The sequence below is a fragment of the Hyla sarda genome, chromosome 2, assembly GCF_029499605.1.
Source record: "Hyla sarda isolate aHylSar1 chromosome 2, aHylSar1.hap1, whole genome shotgun sequence".
Lineage (NCBI taxonomy): Eukaryota > Metazoa > Chordata > Amphibia > Anura > Hylidae > Hyla > Hyla sarda.
This window is the reverse complement of record NC_079190.1, coordinates 364,393,056-364,410,805: the sequence shown is the minus strand read 5'-3', so window position 1 is coordinate 364,410,805 and position 17,750 is coordinate 364,393,056. Positions and strand designations below refer to the sequence as shown.

The 17,750-nt window shown below is 39.3% G+C and overlaps 1 protein-coding gene across 1 annotated transcript in view; it reads left to right on the top strand.

Annotated features, from left to right (window-relative positions):
• Positions 1–17,750, top strand: part of LOC130356605 (uncharacterized) — a 1,200,575-nt gene that overhangs the window by 453,489 nt on the left and 729,336 nt on the right. Inside the window, exon 3 of the mRNA XM_056558369.1 lies at positions 5,779–6,028. The gene's annotated coding sequence lies outside the window, so the exon portion shown is untranslated. The remainder of the gene's footprint in view (positions 1–5,778; positions 6,029–17,750) is intronic.

Sequence of the window (17,750 nt, the reverse complement as noted above, 5' to 3'; positions counted from 1 at the left end):
CATACACTGCTACTGTATATACACTGACATCCATCATAAATATATACACTGCCTCTGTATACACACACTGTCCCTTTATACACACATGTCCATCATACACATACACAGCTTCTATATGCATATACACTGCCACTATATAGACACACATCCATCATACACACATATACAGCCACTATATACACATACACTGCCACTATATAGACACACACTGCCATCATAAATATATACACTGCCTCTATATACACTCACTGCCCCTTTATACACACATGGCCATCATACACATACACAGCTTCTATATGCATATACACTGCCACTATATAGACACACACTGCCATCATACACACATATACAGGCACTGTATACACATACACTGCCACTGTATATACACACACATCCATCATAAATATATACACTGCCTCTATATACACACACTGCCCCTTTATACACACATGGCCATCATACACACATATACATCCACTATATACACATACACTGCCCCTTTATACTTTATACACACATGGCCATCATACACACATACACAGCTTCTATATATACACACTGCCCCTTTATACACACACAGCCATCATACACACATACACAGCTTCTATATACACACACTGCCTCTTTATACACACATGGCCATCATACACACATACACAGCTTCTATATACACACACACTGCCCCTTTATACTTTATACACACATAGCCATCATACACACAAACAGATTCTATATACACACACTGCCCCCTTTATACACACATAGCCATCATACACACATATACATCCACTGTATACACATACACTGCCCCTTTATACTTTATACACACATGTCCATCATACACACATACACAGCTTCTATATACACACTGCCCCTTTATACACACACAGCCATCATACACACATACACAGCTTCTATATACACACACTGCCCCTTTATACTTTATACACACATGGCCATCATACACAGCTTCTATATATACACACTGCCCCTTTATACACACACAGCCATCATACACACATACACAGCTTCTATATACACACACTGCCCCTTTATACACACATGGCCATCATACACACATACACAGCTTCTATATACACACACTGCCCCTTTATACACACACATAGCCATCATACACAGCTTCTATATACACACACTGCCCCTTTATACTTTATACACACATGGCCATCATACACACATACACAGCTTCTATATACACACACTGCCACTTTATACACACATGGCCATCATACACACATACACAGCTTCTATATACACACACTGCCCCTTTATACACACATAGCCATCATACACACATACACAGCTTCTATATACACACACTGCCCCTTTATACACACATAGCCATCATACACACATACACAGCTTCTATATACACACACTGCCCCTTTATACTTTATACACACATGGCCATCATACACACATACACAGCTTCTATATACACACACTGCCCTTTATACTTTATACACACATGGCCATCATACACACATACACAGCTTCTATATACACACACTGCCCCTTTATACTTTATACACACATGGCCATCATACACAGCTTCAATATACACACACTGCCCCTTTATACACACATAGCCATCATACACACATACACAGCTTCTATATACACACACTGCCCCTTTATACACACAGCCATCATACACACTTATACATCCACTATACACACATACACTGCCCCTTTATACTTTATACACACATGGCCATCATACACACATACACAGCTTCTATATACACACACTGCCCCATTATACACACATGGCCATCATACACAGCTTCTATATACACACACTGCCCCTTTATACTTTATACACACATGGCCATCATACACACATACACAGCTTCTATATACACACACTGCCCCTTTATACTTTATACACACATGGCCATCATACACACATACACAGCTTCTATATAGACACACTGCCCCTTTATACTTTATACACACATGGCCATCATACACAGCTTCAATATACACACACTGCCCCTTTATACACACATAGCCATCATACACACATACACAGCTTCTATATACACACACTGCCCCTTTATACACACATAGCCATCATACACACTTATACATCCACTATACACACATACACTGCCCCTTTATACTTTATACACACATGGCCATCATACACACATACACAGCTTCTATATACACACTGCCCCTTTATACTTTATACACACATGGCCATCATACACACATACACAGCTTCTATATACACACACTGCCCCTTTATACTTTATACACACATGGCCATCATACACACATACACAGCTTCTATATACACACACTGCCCCTTTATACTTTATACACATGGCCATCATACACACACACAGCTTCTATATACACACACTGCCCCTTTATACACACATGGCCATCATACACAGCTTCTATATACACAAACAGCCCCCATACAAGTAAGTACCTGTGTGCAGTGTAGCTTGCTGCTCCGCTCCTCTATTGCAGAACTGGGCAGGAAGAGGAGGGACACGTGAGCCAACGTCACTGGCCAGCTGCTACTAGCAGGCCCTGCTGGTAACTAAGAGTCGCGCACAGGCATGTCTCATACCAACTGCAGCCCCTGCCATTTTAAAGTGACAGTGTGCTGCCCTCCTCGCAAGAAAGACTGTTGGGGCCAAGTGGGCTCCCCTGAGGGTCCGGGCCCCTTACTGTACCCCCCTGATGGCGGCCCTGTCTGTGTGACCCTATTCTTAAAAGGTTAATTACATTTCAGTATAGAGGTAAAATTAACCAATCAGCAAAGTCTTACCAAGCGAAAATAAAAGCCTGGACTGAACCATTGACTGGTGGGTAAAAATAAACTAGCAGGTCAACAGCTGCAAAATGGATGATATTGAAAGAAATGAGAGCAAGAAGACAAAGCACTTTCCCATCTTTGTTTCAATCATATAGCTACCATCTTTATCATTTTTACTGTGTTTTTGGGGCAGTTTATATGGTCCTGTAGTAGTACAGTCCTGCTAGGAGCAGTTGCTATGACAACTGTTATGCTGCAGCAGCCATTTTAACTGCCATTCTAGAAACAGCTTAACAACCAGTCGAGCGCCTGTCCTGAGTGCCCCCCAAATGTATGAAGAAGATGCCACTTCTCTCTATGCCCTGGTCTGATAATGTAAGGTGATTACAGATTGCGTACAGGTTTGGGCAGTGTTGGCACAGATGTGAGCGCTCCCATTACACCAAATATCTACAGTCTAGGACAGTGTTTCCCAACCAGTGTGTCTTCAGCTGTTGTAAACTACAACTTTCAGGGTGCCCAAACAACAGAAGGCTGTCTGGGCATGTTGGGAGCTGCAGTTTTGCAAAAGCTGGAGATGGGTTGGAATTCTACTTGTTTTTTTGGGGCAAAAACACCAAGAAAAACACCAATTCTGCCGCATGGCGTTTTTTAGGCCAAAAAATGCTGTGGCCAGATGTTAGCTGTAAATCAATGAGAAATTGCAAAATTCTTATTCCACTTGGCATTTTTTACTTTGGCGTGTTTTTTTTTATACTTTTGGCGTTTTTCCACTCTTTTTTGGCGTTTTTCAGATCGTTGGTAATTGCAGCATGTTGAGCCACTGGCATTTTTTTTTTGTCAAAATCATGGCGTTTTTCTCCCATTGAAGTCTATGGGAGTGAATAAAATTTCCAAGAAAAACGATATGCGGGTTTTAACTTTGGCGTTTTTTCATGCGGTTTTCATTCTTTTTTGGACTTTAGCGATCCAAAAAAGTGATGGAGATACCTTTTTTAATAAAATTTCATGAGTACCATTAAAAAAAATAAAAAAGATACAATAGTAAAGGAAAAAATTGTATCTAACGAAATGTATCTTTTTTATAATAACATTTTCCTCTGGACAGGTTTTGAGAGGAAAAGTTGCTGAGTTGCCCATAGCAACCAATCAGATCGCTTCTTTCATTTTTAACAAGGCTTCTGAAAAATGGAAGTAGTAATCTGATTGGTTGCTATGGGCAACTCAGCAGATTTTCCTCTGGACAGGTTTTGATAAATCTCCCCCTATGTGTTTTTCACTTTTTTTTTCTTTTTTCTTTTTTACATTTTTTAGGTAGTACTACTACTCCCAGCATAGAAAACACTGTTCCAGTTAGTACCTGTACTAATTGACAGATTGCCTGTTGTGATCCTCCTGTATAATTACTAGATGCAGCGGCCGCTCTTCTATGGTCCCCTACACTGCCGTATATATACACCTATTCATATTTCCCGCAGAGAGCTGTGATTGGCCAGATGGTTCCAGCCAATCACAGCTCTCTGTGGGAAATCGGAATATGCGTATATATACGGCCGCTGCATCTATACATTATACAGGAGGATCACAGCGGGTGTCAGGAGGAGTGATACCCGCTGTGATCTTTCCTTACCTGCAGGTACTACTACTCCCAACATGGAGCACACTCTGCTCACTGCTGTGAGATGTAGTACCTGCATTAATAGACAGATCGCAGTGAGTGTCAGAAGTTACACTCGCTGCGATCTGTCTATTAATGCAGGTACTACAGCTCCCAGCAAGGAGCAGAGTCTGCTCCATGTTGGGAGTAGTAATACTTGCAGTTAAGGACACATCACAGTGGATGTCACTACTGGCACCTGATGTGATCGTCTTGTCTATTGCAGAGATGGAGCGGCTGTATACAGCACTCGCATGTCTGCTCTGTACTCCGGCCACTCAATCATTGATATTTCCCTCAGAGCTGTGATTGACTGCAACCATCCGGCCAATCACCACTCTGGGTGGGAAATATGAATGAGTGATGTTCTATTCCCATCACTGGCCGGAGTACAGAGCAGAGATGTTAGTGCTGTGTAGAGCTGCATCTCTGCTATATAATGGACGATCGCATCGGGTGTCAGGACTGAGACCTGGGGCGATATGTCTATTACTACAGGTATTACTGCTCCCATCATGGAACACTCTGTTCCATGCTAGGAGTAGTAGTACTACCTAAAAAATGTAAAAAATAGAGAAAAAAAAGTGAAACACACACACTTTATTAAACATTAATTCAAATTTAGTTATACAAAATTTAGATTTCGTTAAATAATTTTTTTGCCATCACTACTGCATCTTTTTTTTTTTTTTTTTGGTACCAAACTAATTTTGGATACCAAAAAAAAAAAGAAAAACCAAAAGGTGCCAAGAATGCAATTTCCACACAAATGAAAAAAAAACAAAAAAAAAAAACGACAAATGCAGGACATTGCACTGGCGCTTTTTCAGGCGTTTTTATCAACCCAAAAAACGCAGGACAAAAAAAACAAGTATAAACTTAGCCTTACACTGGTAGGGAAATACTGGTCTTAAAATTGGCAGAGTGGAATACTAAGCACACACACACACACACACACACACACACACATATATATATATATATATATATATATATATATATATTGCTATCTACCTAATATATATGGAAGTTTAGATATGTATAAAGTGTAGTGTAATGTAGAACAAAACCATGTCAAAGCACCTCTCAGTAAGGTAACACCTGATTGGCTGATGAAACAAAGAGACCATTAGAACATTGGCTGCTGACATCACAGTAGGGCAGCTGGTGACATCATCATAACAGACATGATACGTAGCCAGATGAACAGAAAAATCTCTCATTTGCTCACTAGAGTTTAGCAGAGACACATGTCAGAGCCCATTGCCCATTGCTGTAGTTTTCTAGTGACTTTATCGTCTTTTTCCATTGTCATAAAATGAAGTAAACAAAGAAAAAATAATTTAGTGGAGAAAGGAGAAGATGGAAGAGAGCTGAACGGAGACCAGAACAGTGGAAACCGTGTCCAGGAGCCGCCCAGTACAACTAAGGTACAGAGAAAGAAAAGGTTATTACATTCCTGCTAAATATCTGGGCCTGAATGACCTAAAAGAGAAAGAAAACTTCCAGCAAAGAAGAGAGAAGTGTAAGTGGCCTTCAAGGACCCTGCTACATCCATCTGATGGGCAGCACAGGTAGGAGGACATCATGGAAGAGCTAGAATTGTCTATCACTTTTACCACAGGACTCCAGGTTACAGCCACAATAGGCCAGATTTACTATTGACTGGTGCCATATTTAGGGTAGGTTCACACGTACAGGATCTGCTACATATTTTCAGTGGCTGATTTTGCTACCCATTGACCTCAGTATATGTAGCAGATCCTGTACATATTATGAGTTTTATACACTTTTCAGGTGCATTCCAAAAAGGGGGAGTGGTTTAATAAAAAGGTGGTCTGACCTAGGCTGCGGCATCATGCGCTAAAAATGCACCAAACTTCTGGAGTAAATTTCTGCTACAGTTTAAATGGGTTATCCAGGGTTAGGAAAACATGGCTTTCATCCAGAAACATAGCAGCTCAGTAGAAGTCAATGGAGCCAGGTTGCAACCTGAGGAAAGGTGTGGTGCTGTTTTTGGAAGACCACTTTAAAGCTATGTTCATACATTGAATTTTCAATGGTATTTATAGCTGTAAAAAAAATATGGCCGTTTGTCTACAGTGGGAAATCCACCACTACAAGCGGACACAAAGCTATCCAGCTGCAGCAGGGGGCTTGCTCTATTGACTGCCATTGTTGCTTCTGCAGTGTGAAATACACTACGGATATGCTCTGTGTGACCCAACATTTTAATATAGAGGTAAAATCAACCAATCAGCAGAGTCTTACCAAGTACAGTGCCAGTCCCGAGTATCCCCCCCAATTGTATAGAGATGATGCCGCTTATCTTTTTGTCCTGTTTCTTTAATGGAAGTTGATCACAGATGGCACACAGGTTTGGACAGTGTTGGTAGAGAAGTGAGTGCTCCCATTACACTTAGTACTAAATATTCTACAGTCTAGGACAGTGTTTTCCAACCAGTGTGCCCTCGGCTGTTGCAAAACTACAATTTAGCATGCTGGGAGTTGTAGTTTTGCAAAAGCTGGAGGTACACTGCTTGGGAAACAGTCTTGTCTTGGAGATGGAAACATACATTCATTCTGACTTCCTGATCCTCATGTCACCTTTGCATGTGGATTTGTCTTTATTTGGCCGGATTGTACAATGTAAAAACCTAATAAAGTTCTATGGGGCCACACTTTGCTTCTATATGGCGACCATTGGGAAAGCATTTGCTACATTTTCCTTGATTTTCCTCATCAATCTGCCCTAGATTTGTTTTCTATATTATTAATAACTGCTACATGAACTCTTTCAAGACTAAGGCCCCCACTTCTCTGAATGTCAACAGCACAATGTTACCCTGACATATACGGAAAGATAATGGGGGAGATTTATCAAAACCTGTCCAGAGGAAAAGTTGCCCAGTTGCCCATAGCAACCAATCAAATGTCTTCTTTCATTCTTAACAAACATCTGGCCCTTCAGATGTTGCCAAACTACAACTCCCAGTATGTCTGGGCAGTCTGAGCATGCTTGGAGTTGTAGTTTTGCAACATCTGGAGGGCTACAGTTTGGACACCACCACACAGTGGTCTCCAAACTGTTCTCCTCCAGTTGTTGCATAACTACAACTCCCAACATGCCCTTCGGCTGTCTGGGCATGCTGGGAGCTGTAGTTTTGCAACAAGTGGAGGCACACGGGTTGGGAAACATTGTCTGTTTCCTAATTTAGTGTTTCCCAACCCGTGTGCCTCCAGCTGTTGCAAAACTATAACTCCTAGCATGCACTGACAGACCATGCATGCTGGGAGTTGCAGTTTTGCAACAGCTGGAGGCACACAGGTTGGGGAACACTGAGTTAAGTAACAAACTCTCAGTGTTTTGCTACCAGTGTGCCTCCAACTGTTGCATAACTACAACCCCCAGCATGTACGGACAGCTAAAGGGCATGCTGGAAGTTGTAGTAGTATGCCTCCAGCTGTTGCATAACTACAAGTCCCAGCATGCCCTTAAGCTGTCACTGCATGTTGAGAGTTGTTGTTTTTGCAAAAGCTGAAGGCACACTGGTTGCAAAACACAGAGTTTGTTACCTAACTCAGTGTTTCGCAACCAGTGTGCCTCCAGCTGTTGCAAACTACAACTCCCAGCATGCCATATAGCTGTCCGTACAAGCTGGGAGTTGTACTTTTGCAACAGCTGGAGGCACACTGGTTGCGAAACTTTGAGTTAAGTAACAAACTCTTAGTGTTTTGCAACCAGTGTGCCTGCATAACTACAACCCCCAGCATGCACGGACAGCCAAAGGGTATGCTGTGAGTTGTATTTTTGCAACAGCTGGGGGTTAGCCTCTTCCCCCCATGTGAATGTACAGGGTACATTCACACGAGCGGGGGTTTACAGTGAATGAAGTTTCAGATGTAGCAAATTTTCCGCTGCAGCTCAAACTCCCAGCGGGAAACTTGCTGTAAACCCTCGCCCATGTGAATGTACCCTAAAAACACTGCACTACACAAAATAAATAGTGAAAACACTACATATACACATTCCCCTACACATTTACCCCCCTCCCCCAATAAAAATGAGAAACATCTGGTACAGCACGGTTTCTAAAACAGAGCCTCCAGATGTTGCAAAACAACAACTCCCAGTGTTGCAACAGCTGGAGGCACCCAGTTTGGGAACACTGCGATAGGGTAATTTTGGTATCTGAGTGTAATCCCTGTGCAAATCCCTAATTTAGGCATCAAATGCACATGGTGCTCTCTCACTTCGGAGCCCTGTCGTATTGCAAGGCAACAGTTTAGGGCCACATATGGAGTATTTCCATACTCGGGAGAAATTGCCTTACAAATTTTGGGGGGCATTTTCTCCTTTTACCCCTTATGAAAAGGTAAAGTTGGGGTCTACTCCAGCGTGTTTTTTCTTTTTTACACTTACATGCTGGTGTTTCCCCATACTTTTCATTTTCACAAGAAGTAAAAGGAAAAAAAAGACCCCCAAAATGTGTAACGCAATTTCATCTGAATACTGAAATACCCCATATGTGAACGTAAAATGCTCTGCGGGCACACAACGAGGCTCAGAAGTGATAGCGCCATGTACATGTGAGATAATTTGTACAGGGGTGGCTTATCGTTACAGCGGTTCTGACATAAACGCAAAAAAGAAACACCCACATGTGACCCCATTTTGGAAACTACACCCCTCACCGAATGTAAAAAGAGCTATAGTGAGTCTTAACACCCCACAGGTGTTTGAAGAATTTTCATTAAATTTGGACGTGAAAATAAAAAATTTGTATTTTGTTCACTAAAATGCTGGTGTTATCCCAAATTTTTCATTTTCACAAGGGGTAATAGGAAAAAAGCCCCCCATAATTTGTAACCCCATTTCTTCTGAGTATGCCAATACCGCCATTGGGCTTTTGGAGACAGAATGTGTCTGGAATTAAAGGCCATGTGCGTTTACAAAACCCCCATGGTGCGAGAAAAATTACCCCCCCCCACATGTGACCCCATTTTGGAAACTACACCCTTAACAGAATGTAACAAGGGATGCAGTGAGCATTTACACCCCACTGGTGTCTGACAGATTTTTTTGAACAGTGGTCCATGAAAATGAAAAATTTTATTTTTCATTTGCACTGCCCACTGTTCCAAAGATCTGTCAAACACCAGTGGGTGTGAATGCTCACTGCACCCCTTATTACATTCTGTGAGGGGTGTAGTTTCCAAAACGGGGTCACATGTGGGGCAGGGGTCCATTAATCTGGCCCCCAACTTCCATTCCAAACAGATTCTCTCTCCAAAAGCCCAATGGAACTCCTTCTCTTCTGCGCATTGTAGTTCGCCCGCAGAGCACTTTAAATTCACATATGGGGTATTTCCATACTCAGAAGAAATGGGGTTAAACATTTTGGGAGGCTTTTTCTCCTATTACCCCTTGTGAAAATAAAAAAAATTGGGGTAACTCCAGCATTTTGGTGAAAAAAAATCACATTTTTCATTTTCACGTCCAACTTTAGCAGAAATTTAAAAAACCGAAAAGAAAATAACCAACTTAAAGATGGACCATTTGTAAAAAAGAATAAATTTTATTTATGGAAAGTTCCAATAATACATAAAACAAACACAGCGTGGACAAACATACGTGGGAACTACGGAGCAGGGGGAGACCAGAAATAAAGAAATAATCCGGGTGCACTGGCCTATGGCATGTAAAAACAGGTAAATCACAAGATAAATATATAGATGTGTAAACATGAGATATGTACAAAGGCAGAAAGCGCCTCAATGAAAAGGGTAAATATTTATACAGGTCTCATATCAAGAGTACCAACATATAAAAATTGAACTGAAATGCCATAGGAAGTGATAAACATGCTAACCGGACTAAAGAAGGAACCACATACAATGATGGTACGCAACAGTAAACCCCCCCCCCCCAACACTCCCCAGCTACCCACCAAACCTCCGACGCGTTTCACCCAACGGGGCTTTATCCAGGATAAAGCCCCGTTGGGTGAAACACGTCGGAGGTTTGGTGGGTAGCTGGGGAGTGTTGGGGGGGGTTTTACTGTTGCGTACCATCATTGCATGTGGTTCCTTCTTTAGTCCGCGATTAAGCCCCGCCCACCCATCCTCCAAGCCTGCGATTTTTTTTCTTAACTTCAACAGCATATAACTCCTTAAGACGTTATGTATGTTGATTTGACAAAATAGGTGAATTTTAAAAATTTGGGATAAAACATTTTGAGATTGTAGGCTATGGAAGCGTTTCTGTGTACTGTCATTTGCATAAAATGATGCAAAGAATTGGTAAGGCACCAATTTTGGAGATGAATAGGAAGGCTGTAAGGGGAGGAGGAGGCCTCTATTAGGGCACAATGTCTTTCATTTCGCTGTGCTCTTAATAGATAATACAGTAATGTTCCCATAGCCAGCTATCTTAACTCAGTTTAACATTGTGCTATTTGTTTTTGACAGGAGGTGGCACTCTTTTTTTTTTTTATCACAAAAGCCTAGTAAGAAGGAATCTTGTTGTTTTAAATCTGTATGTAAAATGTGTAGTTTAGCTATGTGTAAATTTGTACCAATAGTGTGCTGTACTTGCCAGCTATTGTGATGATTTTTTTGTATTCCTATTTGTACCTTTTTTTTTAACCCATATCATAGTTTTTTTTTACTGTCCATGATTTTTAACCAAAATCATGAGACTGAAATTTTTTTTCTTCATTTCAACAGCATATAACTTCTTGAGACGTTATGTATGTTGATTTGACAAAATTGGTGAATTTTAAAAATTTTGGTTAAAATTTTTTGAGATTGTAGGCTATGGAAGCGTTTCTGTGTACTGTCATTTGCATAAAATGATGCAAAGAATTGGTAAGGCACCAATTTTGGAGATGGATAGGAAGGCTGTAAGGGGAGGAGGAGGCCTCTATTAGGGCACAGTGTCTTTCATTTCGCTGTGCTCTTAATAGATAATACAGTAATGTTCCCATAGCCAGCTATTAGAGATGAGCGAACTTACAGTAAATTCGATTCGTCACGAACTTCTCTGTTCGGCGGTTGCTGACTTTTCCTGCATGAATTAGTTCAGCTTTCCGGTGCTCCGGTGGGCTGGAAAAGGTGGATACAGTCCTAGGAAAGAGTCTCCTAGCACTGTATCCACCTTTTCCAGCCCAATGAAGCACCTGTAAGCTGAACTAATTTATGCAGGAAAAGTCATCAACTGCCGAGCCGAGAAGTTCGTGACAAATCGAATTTACTGTAAGTTTGCTCATCTCTACCAGCTATCTTAACTCAGTTTAACATTGTGCTATTTGTTTTTGACAGGAGGTGGCACTTTTTTTTTTATCACAAAAGCCTAGTAAGAAGGAATCTTGTTGTTTTTAAATCTGTATGTAAAATGTGTAGTTTTGCTATGTGTAAATTTGTACCAATAGTGTGCTGTACTTGCCAGCTATTGTGATGATTTTTTTTGTATTCCTATTTGTACCTTTTTTTTAACCCAAATCATAGTTTTTTAACTGTCCATGATTTTTAACCAAAATCATGAGACTGAAACATTTTTTCTTCACTTCAACAGCATATAACTTCTTGAGACGTTATGTATGTTGATTTGACAAAATTGGTGAATTTTAAAAATTTGGGTTAAGATTTTTTGAGATTGTAGGCTATGGAAGTGTTTCTGTGTACTGTCATTTGCATAAAATGATGCAAAGAATTGGTAAGGCACCAATTTTGGAGATGGATAGGAAGGCTGTAAGGGAAGGAGGAGGCCTCTATTAGGGTACAGTGTCTTTCAATTCACTGTGCCCTTAATAGATAATACAGTAATGTTCCCATAGCCAGCTATTAGAGATGAGCAAACTTACAGTAAATTAGATTCGTCACGAACTTCTAGGCTCGGCGGTTGCTGACTTTTCCTGCAAAAATTTGTTCAGCTTTCCGGTGCTCCGGTGGGCTGGAAGAGGTGGAAACAGTCCTAGGAAAGAGTCTCCTAGGACTGTATCCACCTTTTCCAGCCCACGGGATTATCTGAAAGCTGAACTAATTAATACAGGAAAAGTCATAAACTGCCGAGCCGAGAAGTTCGTGACGAATCGAATTTACTGTAAGTTTGCTCATCTCTACCAGCTATCTCAACTCAGTTTAACATTGTGCTATTTGTTTTTGACAGGAGGTGGCACTTTTTTTTTTATTACAAAAGCCTAGTAAGAAGGAATCTTGTTGTTTTTAAATCTGTATATAAAATGTGTAGTTTTGCTATGCGTAAATTTGTACCAATAGTGTGCTGTACTTGCCAGCTATTGTGATAATTTTTTTGTATTCCTATTTGTACCTTTTTTTTTTAACCCAAATCATAGTTTGTTTGTTTTTACTGTCCATGATTTTTAACCAAAATCATGAGACTGAAAATTTTTTTCTTCACTTCAACAGCATATAACTCCTTGAGACGTTATGTATGTTTATTTGACAAAATTGGTGAATTGTAAAAATTTTGGTAAAAATGTTTTGAGATTGTAGGCTATGGAAGCATTTCTGCGTACTGTCATTTGCATAAAATGATGCAAAGAATTTGGTACGGCACCAATTTTGGACATGGATAGGAAGGCTGTAAGGGGAGGAGGAGGCCTCTATTAGGGCACAGTGTCTTTCATTTCGCTATGCTCTTAATAGATAATACAGTAATGTTCCCATAGCCAGCTATCTTAACTCAGTTTACCATTGTGCTATTTGTTTTTGACAGGAGGTGGCACTTTTTTTTTATCACAAAAGCCTAGTAAGAAGGAATCTTGTTGTTTTTAAATCTGCATGTAAAATGTGTAGTTTTGCCATGTGTAAATTTGTACCAATAGTGTGCTGTACTTGCCAGCTATTGTGATGATTTTTTTGTATTCCTATTTGTACCTTTTTTTTTAATCCAAATCATAGTTTTTTTTTACTGTCCATGATTTTTAACCAAAATCATGAGACTGAAAATTTTTTTCTTTACTTCAACAGCATATAACTTCTTGAGACATTATGTATGTTGATTTGACAACATTGGTGAATTTTTAAAATTTTGGTTAAAATTTTTTGAGATTGTAGGCTATGGAAGCGTTTCTGTGTACTGTCATTTGCATAAAATGATGCAAAGAATTGGTAAGGCACCAATTTTGGAGATGGATAGGAAGGCTGTAAGGGGAGGAGGAGGCCTCTATTAGGGCACAGTGTCTTTCAATTCACTGTGCTCTTAATAGATAATACAGTAATGTTCCCATAGCCAGCTATCTTAACTCAGTTTAACATTGTGCTATTTGTTTTTGACAGGAGGTGGCACTTTTTTTTTTATCAAAAAATGCCTAGTAAGAAGGAATCTTGTTGTTTTAAATCTGTATGTAAAATGTGTAGTTTTGCTATGTGTAAATTTGTACCAATAGTGTGCTGCACTTGCCAGCTATTGTGATGATTTTTTTGTATTCCTATTTGTACCTTGTTTTTTAACCCAAATCATAGTTTTTTAACTGTCCATGATTTTTAACCAAAATCATGAGACTGAAACGTTTTTTCTTCACTTCAACAGCATATAACTTCTTGAGACGTTATGTATGTTGATTGTAGGCTATGGAAGTGTTTCTGTGTACTGTCATTTGCATAAAATGATGCAAAGAATTGGTAAGGCACCAATTTTGGAGATGGATAGGAAGGCTGTAAGGGGAGGAGGAGGCCTCTATTAGGGCACAGTGTCTTTCAATTCACTGTGCTCTTAATAGATAATACAGTAATGTTCCCATAGTCAGCTATTAGAGATGAGCGAACTTACAGTAAATTTGATTCATCACAAACTTCTCGGCTCGGCGGTTGCTGAGTTTTCCTGCATGAATTAGTTCAGCTTTCCGGTGCTCCGGTGGGCTGGAAAAGGTGGATACAGTCCTAGGAAAGAGTCTCCTAGGACTGTATCCACCTTTTCCAGCCCACTGGAGCACCTGTAAGCTGAACTAATTTATGCAGGAAAAGTCATCAACTGCCGAGCCGAGAAGTTTGTGAAGAATCAAATTTACTGTAAGTTTGCTCAACTCTACCAGCTATCTTAACTCAGTTTAACATTGTGCTATTTGTTTTTGACAGGAGGTGGCACTTTTTTTTTATCACAAAAGCCTAGTAAGAAGGAATCTTGTTGTTTTTAAATCTGTATGTAAAATGTGTAGTTTTGCTAGGTGTAAATTTGTACCAATAGTGTGCTGTACTTGCCAGCTATTGTGATGATTTTTTTTGGATTTCTATTTGTACCTTTTTTTTTACCCAAATCATGTTTTTTTTTTTTTTTACTGTCCATGATTTTTAACCAAAATCATGAGACTGAAAATTTTTTTCTTCACTTCAACAGCATATAACTCCTTGAGACGTTATGTATGTTGATTTGACAAAATTGGTGAATTTTAAAAATTTTGGTAAAATTTTTTTGAGATTGTAGGCTATGGAAGCGTTTCTGCGTACTGTCATTTGCATAAAATGATGCAAAGAATTGGTAAGGCACCAATTTTGGAGATGGATAGGAAGGCTGTAAGGGGAGGAGGAGGCCTCTATTAGGGCACAGTGTCTTTCAATTCACTGTGCTCTTAATAGATAATACAGTAATGTTCCCATAGACAGCTATCTTAACTCAGTTTAACATTGTGCTATTTGTTTTTGACAGGAGGTGGCACTCTTTTTTTTTTATCACAAAAGCCTAGTAAGAAGGAATCTTGTTGTTTTAAATCTGTATGTAAAATGTGTAGTTTAGCTATGTGTAAATTTGTACCAATAGTGTGCTGTACTTGCCAGCTATTGTGATGATTTTTTTGTATTCCTATTTGTACCTTTTTTTTAACCCATATCATAGTTTTTTTTTACTGTCCATGATTTTTAACCAAAATCATGAGACTGAAAATGTTTTTCTTCACTTCAACAGCATATAACTTCTTGAGACGTTATGTATGTTGATTTGACAAAATTGGTGAATTTTAAAAATTTTGGTTAAAATTTTTTGAGATTGTAGGCTATGGAAGCGTTTCTGTGTACTGTCATTTGCATAAAATGATGCAAAGAATTGGTAAGGCACCAATTTTGGAGATGGATAGGAAGGCTGTAAGGGGAGGAGGAGGCCTCTATTAGGGCACAGTGTCTTTCATTTCGCTGTGCTCTTAATAGATAATACAGTAATGTTCCCATAGCCAGCTATCGTAACTCAGTTTAACATTGTGCTATTTGTTTTTGACAGGAAGTGGCACTTTTTTTTTATCACAAAAGCCTAGTAAGAAGGAATCTTATTGTTTTAAATCTGTATGTAAAATGTGTAGTTTTGCTATGTGTAAATTTGTACCAATAGTGTGCTGTACTTGCCAGCTATTGTGATGATTTTTTTGTATTCCTATTTGTACCTTTTTTCTTAACCCAAATCATAGTTTTTTAACTGTCCATGATTTTTAACCAAAATCATGAGACTGAAACATTTTTTCTTCACTTCAACAGCATATAACTTCTTGAGACGTTATGTATGTTGATTTGACAAAATTGGTGAATTTTAAAAATTTGGGTTAAGATTTTTTGAGATTGTAGGCTATGGAAGTGTTTCTGTGTACTGTCATTTGCATAAAATGATGCAAAGAATTGGTAAGGCACCAATTTTGGAGATGGATAGGAAGGCTGTAAGGGGAGGAGGAGGCCTCTATTAGGGTTCAGTGTCTTTCAATTCACTGTTCCCTTAATAGATAATACAGTAATGTTCCCATAGCCAGCTATTAGAGATGAGCGAACTTACAGTAAATTCGATTCGTCACAAACTTCTAGGCTCGGCGGTTGCTGACTTTTCCTTCATGAATTAGTTCAGCTTTCCGGTGCTCCGGTGGGCTGGAAAAGGTGGATACAGTCCTAGGAAAGAGTCTCCTAGCACTGTATCCACCTTTTCCAGCCCACTGGAGCACCTGTAAGCTGAACTAATTTATGCAGGAAAAGTCATCAACTGCCGAGCCGAGAAGTTCGTGACGAATCGAATTTACTGTAAGTTTGCTTATCTCTACCAGCTATCTTAACTCAGTTTAACATTGTGCTATTTGTTTTTGACAGGAGGTGGCACTTTTTTTTTATCACAAAAGCCCAGTAAGAAGGAATCTTGTTGTTTTTAAATCTGTATGTAAAATGTGTAGTTTTGCTATGTGTAAATTTGTACCAATAGTGTGCTGTACTTGCCAGCTATTGTGATGATTTTTTGTATTCCTATTTGTACCTTTTTTTTTTATCCAAATCATAGTTTTTTTTACTGTCCATGATTTTTAACCAAAATCATGAGACTGAAAATGTTTTTCTTCACTTCAACAGCATATAACTCCTTGAGACGTTATGTATGTTGATTTGACAAAATTGGTGAATTTAAAAAATTTTGGTAAAAATTTTTTGAGATTGTAGGCTATGGAAGTGTTTCTGTGTACTGTCATTTGCATAAAATGATGCAAAGAATTGGTAAGGCACCAATTTTGGAGATGGATAGGAAGGCTGTAAGGGGAGGAGGAGGCCTCTATTAGGGCACAGTGTCTTTCAATTCACTGTGCTCTTAATAGATAATACAGTAATGTTCCCATAGCCAGCTATTAGAGATGAGCGAACTTACAGTAAATTCGATTCTTCACAAACTTCTCGGCTCGGCGGTTGCTGACTTTTCCTGCAAAAATTAGTTCAGCTTTCCGGTGCTCCGGTGGGCTGGAAAAGGTGGATACAGTCCTAGGAAAGAGTCTCCTAGGACTGTATCCACCTTTTCCAGCCCACGGGAGCATCTGAAAGCTGAACTAATTTTTGCAGGAAAAGTCATCAACTGCCGAGCCGAGAAGTTTGTGACTAATCGAATTTACTGTAAGTTCGCTCATCTCTACCAGCTATCTTAACTCAGTTTAACATTGTGCTATTTGTTTTTGACAGGAGGTGGCACTTTTTTTTTTTTTATCACAAAAGCCTAGTAAGAAGGAATCTTGTTGTTTTTAAATCTGTATATAAAATGTGTAGTTTTGCTATGCATAAATTTGTACCAATAGTGTGCTGTACTTGCCAGCTATTGTGATAATTTTTTTGTATTCCTATTTGTACCTTTTTTTTAACCCAAATCATAGTTTGTTTGTTTTTACTGTCCATGATTTTTAACCAAAATCATGAGACTGAAAAATTTTTCTTCACTTCAACAGCATATAACTCCTTGAGACATTATGTATGTTGATTTGACAAAATTGGTGAATTGTAAAAATTTTGGTAAAAATGTTTTGAGATTGTAGGCTATGGAAGCATTTCTGCGTACTG